This window comes from Ambystoma mexicanum, chromosome 2q, assembly GCF_040938575.1.
Source record: "Ambystoma mexicanum isolate Mex_15411 chromosome 2q, UKY_AmexF1_1, whole genome shotgun sequence".
Lineage (NCBI taxonomy): Eukaryota > Metazoa > Chordata > Amphibia > Caudata > Ambystomatidae > Ambystoma > Ambystoma mexicanum.
Genome location: NC_090924.1, coordinates 448,390,673 through 448,403,609, shown reverse-complemented (window position 1 = coordinate 448,403,609; position 12,937 = coordinate 448,390,673). Strand labels below are relative to the sequence as shown.

General features: G+C 40.8%; 1 pseudogene; it reads right to left on the bottom strand.

Annotated features, from left to right (window-relative positions):
* Window positions 1–1,398: 1,398 nt before the first annotated feature.
* Window positions 1,399–12,243, bottom strand: LOC138569498 (myosin-4-like; annotated as a pseudogene).
* Window positions 12,244–12,937: the final 694 nt, after the last annotated feature.

Genomic DNA, 12,937 nt, shown 5'->3' with positions numbered 1-12,937 from the left:
CCCACGCTAGGCATTCACAGGGACAGGAGGGGCTGTTGATTGTGTGATCAAAGTCAGGGGCAGGAATCTGGGAACACTGTCTGAGGGGTTTGCAGGTATTGTTGGTTATTACATTGACAAAGATGTGGGGCATCATTGAAAAAGAACTACAGCAGCTGGGTCCTGATCAGTCCCGCTGTTTGGTAAATTAGATTGACATCTTCTTTACATCATCAGCATCGTCTGAATATATTTTATTTAAGTTTATGTATGTATAATGACTGCAATATATGTTGCCTAGAGCACACCTATTTAATATTAAGTAACTGTGTTAAAATATTTAGTGGGGTGCGGGGGAGAATATCAACCCTGACACTGGGTTGTACCAAACTATGTGAGAACAGCAGGTGTCCACAAACTTGTCGAACACTCCAGTCCGCTGCACATCCTAATGTTGCAAAAACAACCAAATATTCATGAAATGTTTAAAATAAAGAACTTTTATATAAAGATGAACTTGTCATCACTGAATTGTCTGCCCATAACAAGGGTTTTTTTTTAAAAAAGAACAGCAATTCAATTGTATATTTTCAACAGTATCATTGAACATCAATCAAATTTGTCATATGTAATTCACAATTCAGATAATGGCTATTAATTCATAGTCTCAGTAAACCAATCTATATACAACAATTCATATGTCAAAACGTAGACAATTTGCACTTTGTAGCAACTCTTAGTCAAACTTTCACCGTGACTTGTGCTGTTCTGAGTGTTATTTAAGGTGCCCAATCCTTTAGCGTGCAAAAACTCTTTATGCGTTTCGGGGAGAATATAGCCCCTTCTTCAGAAGATGTCTACTCGACTTTTCTTTATTCATATGTCTATATGAAAAAGTAGATAAATAAAGAGTATTACCGTATTGATAATATTAATGTAAATCAATCCCTGTCTGTCATGATTGGATAGTACCTTATATATAATCACCTGTTTGTGTCTTGGTCTGTTCGCAATTTAATATTCATATGCCATCTTGATTTGCATTTTCTATCCTAAAAAGGGGATGAGAGAGATTGTGAGTCCCAGCCCTAATGGGGAGTGTTTATCTAAAAACAACCAACTCTATGGTCTTTATAATACAATGAGAAAGTCTGTACCAGTAATTACTTGAACCAACAGATGTTCAAGGCCGAAGGAAAAGTATAGGCTCTAGCCAATTGCGCATGTTCAGTCTTCCAGTATGTAGCCAAAACGGCCCATTCCAAAGTGTAAGCGCTCCTGTGGTCACAGTTTCATCCTAGTGAAGTCTATTTAGTTTATACCAATTTAATGTCCACAAGGCACTATATTACTTATCAATAACATGATAAAATAATAACATCTACAGATCAGTGTTCCCCCCTTTAGTACACTGAATACTCACTTTTTCAGTTGTTCATCACTTTGCTGTTTATCGTTTTCTAGATCCATCACACTTTCCTGGGAGAGCTTCAGGTCACCTACAAGCTTCCTCTTAGATCTCTCAAGGTCCATACGAAGCTTCTTCTCTTGTTCCAAGGAGCCTTCAAGCTGTATATAGTAAAACATCTCTTGTATAATATGATGACATAGAAAGTTGTTTTTCTTTTTTCAGCTAATGGTTGCGTACTATCCTATTTGTTGCACAGGATTTTCCCAACTGTGCCAGTGTAGTCGGAAATGTATTTGTTAATGCAATGTTTTTTTTCATCATTTTCCTTTTCTTTATCAGTCCGTATATAGTATATGACTTGGTATTTCTACTGACAAAGAAAAGTGTCAGAGAAGACTACATACGGGTCAGTCTAGGCACATGGCCAGTTCATGGATTTAAGCTGCCCAGACAAAATGGATCTTTGAAGGACCCTGCCCCTCAATTTGGGCAGATTTTCTTTTAGAAGAACCAACTAGGTGCTTGGGGCTACAGCTGTGGGCAGCCAGGCTGCTGACTACGACTAGCCTGCAACGAGCCTGGCCAGGCTAGATGACACAGTGAAATACCTTTAATTACGATGCAATGAACTACACCTGCCTAAAATTGGCATTAATTAAAATGTTTCACAATTCCATTTGGAATTGACTCTTGATTTTCCATTCATTTGTAAATTCGGCAGATGTTAGAAGATACCAATTGGCTGGGTAAAGTAGGACTGATACTAAAGTTTGTGTCACAATTAAAATATGAATGCTGCCTTCATACAGTATCACTGGCTCATGATTTGAAGTTTGGGTTAATGTTTTTGGTATATGTATTTATTTTGCACTCATACTTACATCATCAACTTGTTGTTCAAGCTTAGTTTTGGCTTTTGTCAGGGTGCTGACTTTGTCTTCCTCTGCTTGGAGGTCATCCAGGGTCTGCTGATGATCCTCCTGGAGAGCTTTCTTCTCCTCAGAAACCTTTGCAATGTTCTCATCAAGAACCGCCATTTCCTCAGTAAGGTTTTTAACCTGCAAACATGCAAATAAATTGATGGTAAGTCGGTTGTCCTCGGATGTTCACTGTATTTGTACTAAAAGAACATTGTACATGTTTAATTTTGACCCGTTTACCTTGTTTTCTATGGCATGCTTTTCCTTCTCTACTTGGGCTAGAGTGAGCTCAAGGTCATCAATATCTTTTTTCAGCTCAGAGCACTCATCCTCCAGTTTCCTCTTCTTGGCCGTCAGCTCAGCATTACTTTCCTCCTCATCTTCTAGTCTTTCCGTCAGCTCCTTGACTTTAGCCTCCAGCTGAATTTTATTCTTGATTAGACCTTCACATCTTTCTTCTGCATCAGCTATGTTTTCACTTTCCTAATCCAATAATACATGGAAATGTGTTTAGTTATATTTTTCTATGTGAAAGTTAAGCTGTTCATATTTTAAATATATTATTTTTCAAACACCGATTGGACTTGTAAAGCGAGATCATTCTTCTCCTGCAGAAGTGCCACCATCTTCTCCTCTAGCTCCTTCTTTCTTGCTTCAGATTTTGCCAGGGCTTCCTTTGTCTTTTCAAACTCATCCTTCATGTTCGCCATCTCCTTCTTTGTCTCTGCACTCTGCAGAAGAGGCTTAATCTTAAAGTAAAGCTTCATCCATAGCCAGGTTTTGACGTTCATGAATGATCGGACGTTGTACTGAATGACAAAGATGGTTTCCCTGTTTTGATTTAAAGTAGAGAGAAGGTTATGGAGGACAGTGCATGTCACTAATGTGTGTGTTACTTATCAATGCGCTCTATTAACACTTTCTTTCCATCATCTTCTTGAATTCTACTCTCATGAGGAACCCTCTGCAAGCAGCCTGAGTGTGGGTGATGAGCTCTGCCAGCTTTTCATCTCTCATCTCCTCCAGGGTACCCAGGAGGCCAGCTCTGAAGAAAACCTATAATAAACAAGGGGAGAATAAATACATTTCCCCCAGCCACATTACAAATTTGCATTTTAATTAGTTAGTAAATAATATGTTACCTTTGTGTGTCCAAATCTGTACTGAGTATGATCAACATCAATGGATCCCAGCAACTTCTCGCTCGCCTTCTTGCTGTCAATAAACTGTCCTTCAGGAATAGCGCTTGCATTCAGCACTTTGTACCTGAAATATATCATGCTCGAGGTTATTTTTATGATGAAAACGAATGCTATTTTAAATATTACATTGATGAGAAATATAGTAGACCGTCTAACTTCATTTAGTTCTACAAACATCACTTACTCGGAGGATGCCTATTATTTGTGACTTCTTTTAAAAGCGTGTTTTTTCCCTAGCATTTCAAATTGGCATGTACTTTGCTTTAGTGTATACTTGTGGTTTCAAAGTATACATGATTATGTTGCATGGTTTTGTGTCAGTTTCTTCTGTTTTCATGCGCAGGCATTTTACCTCTGCTTAAAGTCACCATAAAGGAACCTGCTTGGGAAGCCCTTTCTGCAAATTCTAATGCCCTCTAACACACCATTACATCTCAGCTGGTGGATCAACAGGTGGTTGTCCATTACACCTAGAAGCAGAAGGTAAAGTCTCATCAGTTAATTTCATTCTGCTGAGCTGCAAAGCAATTTTGCAATTCTGTATATGGCTCAACCACTTCGGAGACGCTCTACCTGGAGTTTTTGTCTCATTGGGAATCAGGCAACGCACAAAGTGGGGGTGAGTGCTCCTCAGGTTAGTCATCAGCTTGCCCAGGGTTTCCTGTAATAATGAGAATATAATTGTCTTCCAAACAGTGAAATATAGGACTGTGTGCCGGGCAAAGTGATAACAGGATCATTTAAACTATTTTGGGCAGTGCTTCTTATTGTTTCTGATGGTTAATCAGGGATAGGGGTGCAAACGTTTATGTTTCAGTGTTCTTAATTTGCACTCGCTTACTTTAGTGGTGAAATTGTGGGTTTACAATAGGCACACACACACACACAACCCTCTTATCAGCCCAACATTGGGTAAAAGGTTTCAGGGGCGCTGCAGAGACCCCACTGCAAACCGAGCACCTGATCCATAGCCCTTGCCAGGATTTTCCTTTATTTACACCTTTCATTCTTATCTTAAAGAAAGTGAGAAAAAGAGAGACTGATATGGAGAGAAAGAGAGCAGAGTAGAAGGAAAACAGAAAGAATGGAAATTAAGGCAGATGGAGATTTGTGAAAAGTGAGAAAAACATTATGCATTGAAGGAAAGAAAATGAACATTGAATGAACGAAAAGTCTGCCACCAACTCATACACATCAATAAACATCTTTGGACTGTGATAAACCCTTCACACTGACACTGCTGTGAACATGTGCAAAATACAAAAGCGTTTAGTGCAAAATTGTCACTGCCTAAAATTCTTTAGAGGCAAGCACTGTGTTCCTGAATGTTGCTAATCCAGAGAAAATTAAAATGCTAATTACATGCTTTTTGTGCAGGTTAGTGTACCAAAAAACTCTGAATTTTACAGCTGGGCGAATTGTAACGTTCATGTAGGCTTATCTGCAAAACTCACTCTGAACAAAGCAGACACAGTCTGGAAGGAACCACCCTTCTTCTTCTGTCCACTCTTTCCACCGGCAGCAGCCTCTGGGATTTGAAAGTAGCAAACAGTAACCGTGAATCAGAAATTCTGCAAAATCTATATACTTTATGAATTGTGCTGATGCCTATTTTTTTTAAATGCCTAAGAAGGGAATATTTACCAGCTTCAGCAGCAGTATCTGTGTAAAGCATGGCCAGCAGTTTAACTGAGGACTTCTGATACAGCTGAATAAAAGATTCATTCAGTGGATCCTTGTTCTTCTCCAGCCAGCCGGTGATGTTGTAATCCACAGTGCCGGCGTAGTGCACCAGGGAGAAATGAGCTTCAGTCTTTCCTTTGCCTGGCTTGGGTTTCTCAAAGCACTTACACTTGCCCAGATGCTGGTCATACAGCTTGTTCTTGAAGGAGGTGTCTGTGGACTTGGGGAACATACACTCCTCTTCAAGGATGGAGAATATTCCCATGGGCTAAAATATAGAATATATCTGTGAGCCTTGGGCATAGTTCCAAAGTATATACAGCCACAGCCATTCATTAGAAAGGGACCCACCTTCTCAATAAGCTCAATACAAGCAGCCAGATCCATACCGAAGTCAATGAACTCCCAGTCAATGCCTTCCTTCTTTTATTCCTCTTGTTCAACGACGAACATGTGGTGGTTGAAAAACTGTTGCAGTTTCTCGATGGTGAAGTTGATAAACAGCTGTTCTAAGGGGTTAAACTGCAAAGTTATGCAAACGCGTCATGTCATTGGCTATCCATTGTTATCACAATTCTACCAGTACATCATCTGGCTCAAGATTCCAAACCCACATCAAAGATCTCAAAGCCTGCAATATCCAGGACACCAATGTAGTACTGTCGGGCTTGTTTGGTGTCCAGCTGTTGATTGATACGAATCACCATCCACAAGAAGAGCTTCTCATACACAGACTTGGAGAGGGCACCAATGGAGTTATAGACCTGGTGGAGGAAGGGTTACAGCTGTGAGCATCACACAGAGCACAGTCTAAACAGCAACACGTGTTCATATTTTTTTATTTAACAAGTACCATGTTAGCAAAGATATGGCTAGAAGTGATGTAGATGTACCTGATTAACAGTTTGTCCCTTGGTGACAAATTTGTTGCCGACCTTCACTCTTGGGTAGCACAGCGCTTTCAGCAAGTCAGCTGAGTTCAGACCCATCAGATAAGCAATCTTGTCAGCCACTAGAAGTAGAAAAGAGGTTAGAAAGCATAGCATGGCTGTTCCCATTATGCCCTTCTGACACTGTTTTTGAAGCTTTCAGTGCATTTATGAAGGCCGAGTGCCCACCATGTTGGTGCTGGTTCATGCTGACGTTTTTCATGTAGAGATTATTGAGTAAAACCAGCTATGTATTTGAAAAATTGATGGTGGCATGGAACTATGTGGTCACTACCTGAATGGGAATAACAGGGAGTAATTTGACGCATTGACCAGAGCTATTATATAATGCTATGTTCTGTTGTGTAATGACAATATTTTCAATGCCACTCTGCATTATCTGATCACACTTTCTCTTTGCTAATTTGCATCTCAACAAGAACCATCTGCTCCCACAAGGGAGTTGTGAGGAAATGACTACTCTCCAGGAGTACGGGGATGAGTAGTGGCTTACAAAAGCTAACTCAGGCCCAGACTACTACTAAACCAGACAATCAGAAAAGTAAAGCTTTTTTATTGTCTGCATTCCTTTTCTCTACATTATCACCATCTGTGCCATCGGGCTCAGCCTGCTCCTCACGCTGCTTCTGCTTGAATTTCATGTTTCCGTGGTGCATCACTGCACCGGTCATCTTGTAGATGCCGATCTTTTCATCTTGGTTGAAACCCAGGATATCGATGGCATTCTGTGGCGAAACCAGGCAGATGGTATTTTGTTCAAGCCAAAATAGACATATTTCAGGCAACTGACGTGTGTTGCTGCTTTGCACTTTTTCATCTATTTTATGTTAAGGGCGAACTGGGCACTTAGCACAGTACACTGACAACATGTGCACTTAAAAGGGAGCAAACCGAATAAAGTAACACATATCACATCAAACTCTCATAAAGCAGTTTTTAAAAGCATGAAATATCACATACGAATATCAGCCTACAAAATACACTGCCTAAAAGACCTGAGACCAAAGCTGAGTCTTCAGAGTCTTACTGAACTCTAATAAATCCAGTCATTGAGGTTAAGCAGCTTGCAGGGTATTATGTAAGCAGATAACGTCAGCCCCTGAAAAAGATGCTATTAGTGAGGAGGACCAGCGAAACCGGGAGACCTCAAACCGGAACAAATACCATCTCCACAGCCCCTACATGTCTGCAATGACTAGCCTACTTGCCAAAGAATTTGGGGTTCACTATCCACTACATTCTGGGCCAAATTGGCAACCTTAAAGCAAATATTGGATCCCAATGGATGCAAGTGGAGCTGTATGAGAAAAGCGTAGGTGTGATTAAACCTACTGGTCCTTGCGACCAACCTGGCAGCAGTATGAGGGACCGCCTTCAGGGTAGCAAGAGTGACCTGCAGATGATCAGCCATGAGTGAGTTCCTCATGGCAATGCGAGAGGTAACAGGAGCTTGAACCAAAAGCCAGAACTTCCAAAATGCAGCAAATGGTTTAATGACAGATGTAGTCAGGGAATTAACATGTGGGCTGAAGGGGGGAGAAGACTCAATTAAAAAGATAAAATAATGTTTAAAAAAATTGTTGGTGCACATGGTACTGAAGGCTCAGAAAGCCAAGACAGAACTGAGTCAGAGATATTAGGAGAAAATAATTAGAAATGAATCTTAGAGCTATTTAGACCCACAAAAGTGTGTATAGATGGGGAGCTCCTGGCATAGACCTCAGTAACAGAATGAAACGGATAACTCAAAAATGACAAATGTTGCCAGGTAGCAACAAACGGATTCTATATTTCTTTTAGGTGTGCTCAGCTTACATCACAATATCACTTGTGAGACCATACATAGTATCAACAGTAACAATCTAATTGATAACTGCACACATATATTTCATTTTAATAAACATACACAATAAAACCAATACATCCATATACATTGAAGGCAATTTCAAAAACAACAACACAGAATAACATCCAACTTATTATTTGGGATGGGGACTGTGGGCTGGTTGGATGCAAACCATTTGAAACCTCGTATGCAATAAAGCACTGTGACATCTGTCTAATGCAACTTACATCTGTTGCAATCAGATCCTCTTGGTCATCGATACTCTTCACCACAATCTCTCCCTGACTGATGGTTGGGAAGTCGTATGGGTTGGTAGTGATGAGAAGCATTTCTGTGAAGGAGAAACCATTGAGTGAGTGGATTCCTGCAGTAAGATCCTGACCATGAGTTACAATAAATGGTCTATATGCAAACCACATATTCCACCTTTAAACATGTCGCAAAAACTTTGCAGCTATCCAGAACCATTGCAGATCAGTCCATCCCCCTTTTGTGCATTGTGTTGGTGGTGGCAATAATTGTGAAACTCCAGCTTTTTGTACATGTCCTATTTATTAGGGCTCAACACCTAGTCAATATGAATGATACTATCTACCCATCAGTCCACCACCCCTTTTCACTCTGGCCAAATTGCAAGAGAGAGCAGGACTCCACATGTAGTGAGCAAAAGTGCATCCTGTTTTCGTTTTGTTACAAAAATGACGTTCACATAACACAAAGACTTTGATTTTGAGTGGCCGTTGGAAATGACTGGCTTTACACTGGACATCCAAGTATGGAGACCAGCGGATTTTATACAAGCTTTCCACCGGAGGATTCCCAGTCTAAAGCATGTGCAGTGTAAACATAAAATAAGTCATTACCATCAACGGAAAACTAGTGAATTTTACAGCTCTTCACTCTCAAAATCAGGACCATGGTTGTACAGATTGTACTGATTGCATGCAGCTGGAAATCCATGCCATGAACTTACCAGCAAGGTCTGGCTTTTTGTTGGTCATGACTTGATAGAAGATTCCGGCTGACAGCTGGAATGTTACTCTGGATTTTTCCAGCAGGTCTGTTAAATGATAGAAAGGTCAAACATATCGTTATACTTTTCTTGGAGATATATTCAAACTTATCTGAGGATTTTACTTTTAACTCTTACATGTTTCAATGTCTGCGGAAGCCAGTTTCCCTGTAGTTCCAAAATGGATTCTGATAAATTTACCCTAGAGAGTAAACAGGGACAGTGTCTTCAAAGATTTAAACAGGACATAGTCAATGTGTTTTCAAAAGTGAGATGTGAGACGGAAATAAATGAGCCTGGAAGACTTACAAAACGGGATGAGTTGTCATTCCTCATAGTCTTGACATTACCGCAGGCTTCCAGCAGTGGGTTGGCCTGGATGATTTGATCCTCCAGAGTTCCCTATTTGAAGGAAAATTCAAAGTGAATGACCTAATCTAACACATACGTTATTAGAAGCTGTAAATATTCATTATGGAAAATCACAAACCTGCATCTTGCCGCTTGTGGCGGGTGCCTCCTTTTTCTTCTCATCAGACACTGCAATTGTTGCAAAGTACTGGATGACACGCTTGGTGTTCACAGTCTTTCCTGCGCCGGATTCTCCACTGGAGATACAAGCGGAAAAATGATTTAAACATAACAAGGATCAACCACACAAAACATGTCCTGCACTTCAGGCACAACGACATTCTAGTAATTAATATTTAACTCACGTAATCAGGACAGACTGGTTTTCACGATCTGTTTGAATGAAATAGTTTAAGAAATGTAAGTGCTGGGTAATAAAGATACACATCAAAAAGAGGGCCACAAGGTTAAAGCTTTACCTGTCAACATGAACTGATAGGCGTTATCAGAGATGGAGAAGATGTGAGGTGGGGCCTCCTGATGCTTCTTGCCTCTGTAGGCTGCGACCACCTCCGGGTTGTACACTGGCAGCCACTTGTAGGGGTTCACAGTGGCACAGATAGACCAGAGTAGGTCTGAAATTGAAGAAGGTGATATTAGAAAAACTGAGGCACTCCTAATTTTCAAATCTATGTTATAGCTATACAGCTTTTCTTTACTTTGTTTAAAATGTTTCATTGGTGTGCTGCCTGTGGCCACTATCATAATCATTATTCAATGTCTGGTATTTGCCAATGCTCTATATTGGAATCATTCTCTCGTGGTTGTGACACATTGAAAATCAATCACAGAATCACTTTGCTCTTATTAACATAATAATTACTAATTTTCACTCCTATTCCATGCACTCTGTCCCGCTACAGCTCTTCTCTAAATTAAGTCGTATTAGGCCTCTTCTCTTCATTTGTGGTTTTGATCTAGATAATTAATCTTGAGCTTGGCTAGTACTCCTTGGTCTGAATTAAGTCTCATCCCTGTGTTCCGTAGTGTTCACTGTCACTCACGGTTGCTTGTGCTTAGGACAGCCGGCTTAGTGGGTTACACCAGCTCCTATAAAGTACTAATAACATTGCAACCAGCGGATAGTATCTAAAACATTGTCATCCCACAACCTTTTGGGTCCATGCATTTCCTTTTTCCTCAGTAAATAAGGTCCTTGCTTAGTATGAGAATAATTGCCTGACACACTACAGGGTTGAGCAAGTAATTACAGGGATTGGGTAGATTGCTTTGGTGTCTGTGAGAACAATGGTGTCCTTGGTTGCAATGATATTATATACCTAGGTCATATTGAACGATTGCAATAAGAGATTTCAATTGAGACAACAGTTATTGATGAATTCTGATGTACACAAGTGAAGAAATTGTCTATCAGTCCGTGCTCTTAAATGGATGACAGGTGGCCAAGAAAGCAAGTAGCGCTTCCATTGACTAGCCGCACGCTAGATTGTTGCATAATAAGAGGAAACATATAATGTGGTATTTATACCGCCCACTGTTTGCAGTGGTACTTTGAGTCTGTCGGAAACAGAAATATCCTTGTTTTTCATCCAGAGTTGGCAGTGGCAGCCAGGAGAAACCCACGAAAGGTGCGTGTCAGCAGGTACTTGTCCAGGATCAGAAAACGCACACACAGCACATGGGAAGTCCGGCAATCTAAAGGCAGAGAGTACCCTCCTGTGCCAAACAGTCATACATGCGTGATTCTCTTGCAAATGGTTCTGTAAGTGAAGGGGCGGGGATAAAGGAGAAGTGGGCAGAACATTGAAGCATAGTCGGGAGAAAGAGTTCTGGGATCATGAATCCAGCAAGCAGAAATAGGGCCCAGGTACAGAGAAGCAAGCACAGTTTTCAGCTAAGAGATGCAGTGATTTGAAGAGGATAGGTCGCTATTTCAATTTGTGATGTCAGAAGCCTACTTGCACATGGAAAACATGTTGTGACAAATCAACAAAGAATTTATTCTGTTTTACCCTTTCACTAGACCTGAAAGGGCTATTCAGTTCACAAAGAAGTTACTATTACCTTCTATGTTTAATCGAATTTCCCTCCCTGGATTCAAGTCAGGAGTAAATCAGTGATACTCAGCGTAACTTCTTTGTGAATTAGCCCTATCAATGTTAACAAAAATGGGTAGGACTCTCCTCTGGGCTTTCTTTTGAGAACATGATCAGGTGCCCTTGAAACGAAAAAGGATTAAGGAAAACCAGATTGGAAACATCTATATTTCGGGCACGGCTCTCTGTCACACAGTGCAAAGTCTGGTATTATGTTTGACACTTTTCAGTTGGTAATAAGCTGTAAAGTAGAAGGGGTACCAGTGTGTGCCGATAGCTAGGGAAGCGCCTGGCTGTCATCTATGGATTTGTCATCGTACTTACATAGATCATCCAGGCCGCGTATCGCTCAGCGAGGTTATACAGCACAGAGGGTTCATTCAGATGGGTCATTAAGACCATGTCTTCAATCTTATCGTACTTGGGAGGGTTCTGAGGGTAGACCTGATTTTCTTTGACTACAGTCTAAAAAGAAACAGATGCAAAGTTAACTGTGAGGACAGGCAGAGTCTTGTGATTTCGTCATGATATGCAGGTTTTTCAACTATCGTTCATGTGATATGTTCATTACCCTTCCATCATCTGTCTTGACTGTGACTTTGCCACCCTCTCGGGCCGTGATGGTTCCTTTGACGTAGAGCTCTTTTTCGTCATCCACGTAGCAGGTGTTCTTGGCATCAAATGGCCTGTTCTGGGCTTCCAGACGTTCCTTATCAGACTTACGCAGGTATTGCGCAGCCTCCCCATACACAGCCATTTCTGAGTCCCCCATGGCTGCCGACTGTTACTACAGAGATTAGAAACAAAATTGGGCTAATTAAATATTAGTAGATTTTATTTTGTAAAGTGATCCACTTTTACAATAAAATCTCGGAAAATAACTAAAATGAGTGCATGTGATTCATTAGTGGGTTGTTAAACATTTGCAAACATTGCATGCTGCCACTGTACACCTCAGTGCATCTCAAGTAACTACAATCTCAGGGGTATGGTGCCTTTTAACATTAACCTGCTTTTTCGTTTTGGGTGTAAAGTGGCAAAGCCGCAACTATTGACGCAAGGAGGGAGATAACATGAGGAGGGGGACACAGCGGGTGTTGTTTGCTTATTTACCCACCCCGTGACTGGCCATAGTCATGCTAATCCCTATTGCCATTCCCACCAACCACTTCTCCCTTCCTGCCCAAAACAGGTCCTCCTGGGATTTCTTTGAGCCCGCTCTTTCAAGCAGTAACTTCAAAGTTTGCTCTCCCAGTGTTACTTGTAAGTAGGATGCTGATAGTTAATGTCTTAATTGCAGCTGTACATGTGCTACTTGTCTAATAAAAAATTTCTTAACCAAGTGTGCCTTCAGCCACTTAATGCATATCTGTTCCTTGCAATGAAGTGCTGCTAAAAACAATCACCGACAAAGCCAACTGTTTGAATGTGTGTAAGGGCATTAGACAGGTATTGTGCTCATATGC